This window comes from Arachis ipaensis, chromosome B02 (assembly GCF_000816755.2).
Source record: "Arachis ipaensis cultivar K30076 chromosome B02, Araip1.1, whole genome shotgun sequence".
Taxonomy (NCBI): Eukaryota; Viridiplantae; Streptophyta; class Magnoliopsida; order Fabales; family Fabaceae; genus Arachis; species Arachis ipaensis.
This window is the reverse complement of record NC_029786.2, coordinates 20,736,967-20,740,526: the sequence shown is the minus strand read 5'-3', so window position 1 is coordinate 20,740,526 and position 3,560 is coordinate 20,736,967. Positions and strand designations below refer to the sequence as shown.

The 3,560-nt window shown below is 33.3% G+C and overlaps 1 long non-coding RNA gene across 1 annotated transcript; it reads left to right on the top strand.

Moving 5' to 3' along the window:
- On the top strand, positions 116-718 carry LOC110268770. Its single transcript, XR_002357200.1, has 2 exons — positions 116-474; positions 583-718. It is a non-coding gene; the product is annotated as an uncharacterized LOC110268770 (long non-coding RNA).

Here is a 3,560-nt window from a genome sequence, read left to right as displayed (position 1 = left end):
AAAGCATTACTTTTATCCTAATATTTGTAAAAAATTTTAAAAATACTTCCAAATTTTAATTTATTTCAATTTTATGCATAAAGTTTTCGAATTGCACCAATTCTGTCACTGTCTCCTATCAACGTTAAAATTAAAAATGGATATTAGTGAACTGATAATCTGAAACTCTGACGAGACCTCTAATGGGTGACTAGGCAAATAAAATTATTTTAACTTATTTTTAAATTTTTTGTAAAAAAATATAAAAAACCCAAATCTGAACCCTAGTCCCACCTTGTATCTTCGTCGTGCTTCTTCCTAAAACAAGAAACTGAAATTCTAAATTATTATGGCTTCTTAGAGTTCAACGTCATCACAAAGAAAAAGTAGGTGACGAGCAAAACTTACCTGCAATTGTGGGGAGCCCCTATTTTGAGGTGGTCGAAGACAGCAGAGAATCCAGAATGCAGATTCTGTGTTTTTATATATTATAATGTAAGTATACTGTTTAACTTGTATTTTGATACGGGCTTATGGAATTCTTCATGTTCTTGGTGTTTATGTTTCATATTGAAAAGGGATGCACTTTTTTTGCTTGGGCAGATAGAGAAGCAGCAATACAAGCAAACCAAGTCTTATATATGCTAAATGCAAACTATCGATTTTTACTGCTCTTGCAGTGTTGGGATAGAGCATTATTTTTGTGTGTTTTTTTCATGGTTTAGGAATGGAACCTAAATAGTGCTGAGAGAGATGATAGTATTAGTGTTTGACGTGCTTGCAATTGGTTTGCTTGAATTGGTCCTCGTAGGGTTTGCCCTTACGGTGCTAGTCTACTGTCATTACCATTAACCAAACAAAGAAGAGTAAACAAGATTTATTTGGAAGATAGTAAATTAAACTTAATGGAAAAAAAAAACCTTACAATTTTAATTCTAATAGGACAACCTCGCTTGTTTTGACCAAGTTTAAGACAATAAGAGTATTTTTGTTGTAACCCAACCTTGGAATTGATGGGGCGTTGGGGTACTTCATCTTCTCCTCGTGCTCTATTTTTCTTGGGTCTCCCAATAGGAACTTTATATGGTGGGGGCAACACATTAGGATACCGAGTTTGCTCCCACATCATGTGTCCATTACAAGGATTAATCATTGGAGTGTAGCATGCGACATAAAATCCTCTCCTGTGACACCCATCAACATATTTCTTGAGAATAATGGCACTAATAGCATACTAACATGGCAAACCAGTCAACTGAAACATTCTACACGAACATTCCCGCCTAACTAGGTCAACAACAAATTTATCTCTACCCCTAATCACCTCAGACTTACATATTCCAGCAGGGACAGGAAACCACCACCTAGAAGCATCAATTTTCTTTTGTAACCTTATCTTAATCCTAGGCATAATGTCATCTTTATACCTCTCAATGTTTGTCCTATTTTCAGCCCATCATTTCATCAAATAAACTCTAATTTCTTCTAACATAGTGATTATAGATTTCTCTCTAGACTCAACTATTGTATTATTAAAGCTCTCATAATTACAGTGTCACATTTTGGATAAAGTTTAAACCTTGACTTACACCAATATTTAGGGCAGATTTTGATCAAATGTCTATAGGCTTTCTCATTGATGGCTTGGATTTCCTTTATCCTAGACTCCCATGCTGCAAGATAAGTAGATTTACATGCCTGCCCCATTTTTTTGTTTAAGGTTCAGACCCAAAAACTTCTTTCTAAAGTTGGCATAGAAGTGTCTCATACAAAACCTATTATCTACACCTAAAAGTAACTGCTCAAAAGTTGGTACCAAATCCTGCATAACAAATTCACAAGACTTATTAGTGCATTTAACATAGCAGTGGCAGATTCATAATTTAACAAAGATCAGTGACAGAATTATAATTTAACAACCAGCAGTAGTGGCCGAAGTATAATTTAACAAATAGCAATGGCAGAAATATAATTTAACAAACAACATTAGCAGAAATCATAATTTAATAAACAGTAGGGGCAGATTTATAATTTAACAAACAGTAGTGGTAGATTCATAATTTAACAAACAATAGTGATAGATTCATAATTTCACAAACAAGAATTAATAAAAAATGCAGTTTTGCTGGTAAGACATAAAAGTACATTTAATAATGCTGAATGCTTGTTTCAGCCTCCACAACGACATATGCAAAGGGCAACATCTGATCATTTGGATCCCATCCAATAGCAACTAAGGGCTATCCTCCGCAGGGTGTCTTCAAAATCACTTGGCCAAAATCAGCATTCACATTGGCCCCATTAATCTCCATATCATTGCCAGCAACATTACTCCCGTCCCCAATATCTATGAATCCAATATCATAATAAAAGTCATCAGCCACTGACGTAGTGTGCACAACATATAAATCCATAGTTGTCAAAAACCAAACAAAACTGATCGGTTCGACTGAAAATCTAATGAATCGGATCATTAATATGTTTGGTTTGTTTTTGGACTGTTTAAAAATGAAAACCGGCATGAACCGGCAAAAATTGGTCCAACCAGTTTGATTTGGTAACTGTGCACTCTACGATCCTCCAGCGCATCACTTGTCCACCTGTTAACTTGTGTTATTTTGGAAAATTCCAAAATTTTAAATCGAACAAGGTACTTTATCTATTTCAATGTTAGTATTGTGATTAAAATTATCTATTTTGATACTAGTACTAAAGTTTATTAATATTATGGATTGTTATTTTTATTGTGTCAAATTAAGATACTATTGTAGAAGTACTAACTAATTTTATGTCGCTAACGAGTTATAACTCAAATGGCATAGTTTCCCCATATTCAATTAAGAGGTTGCGGGTTCGAGTCTCCTATCTTTGGTAAAAAAAAAAAAACTAATTTTATGTTTATTTTTATATTAGTTGTCTTTAAAATTTGAAATTTGATTGTTTTTAAAATGCTGGTAAAGAGTTGATGAAAATATATTTTAAATTTTTTATTATTTTATATTTTTTATTTAAGTAGACCGATTTTATCAATTTAACCAATAATTTATTGATTAAACTAATAAACCAGTAAACTAATAATCTGACCCATTTAATTATCAGTTAGATTCTTACAACTATGTATAAATCAACAACCCTTTTTTTAACTCCCATGTTTTCCATATCCATCACATCTCCATCTCTCTTCGATTGTTTCAACTCTTCATCCAACTCAGAGCCCACATCCTTAAACCACAATACAACAATATTCTCAGCAAGGTACCCAGGTTTTTCAAGCATGTCATAAACCTCTAATAAATTTCATTTATCTCAGACACACCAATCTACCATTATCTTTTCACTATTTACATACTCACATAAACCCATTACCATGACTGAACCTCCCCCTGTGATGAACCCTAACACTGAATTCATCCAAATTTAGCAACCTTTCATGTGTACCAAAACCTAAACCAAACTCCGTAACAATAAAGAAGACTAACTAACTCCATCAAAAGCCCACAAACCGTCAATCATAGCATATTGCAATCGGACATGTCAACCACAAAATTTAAAAAAATAAAATATAGCCCACAAATAACGAA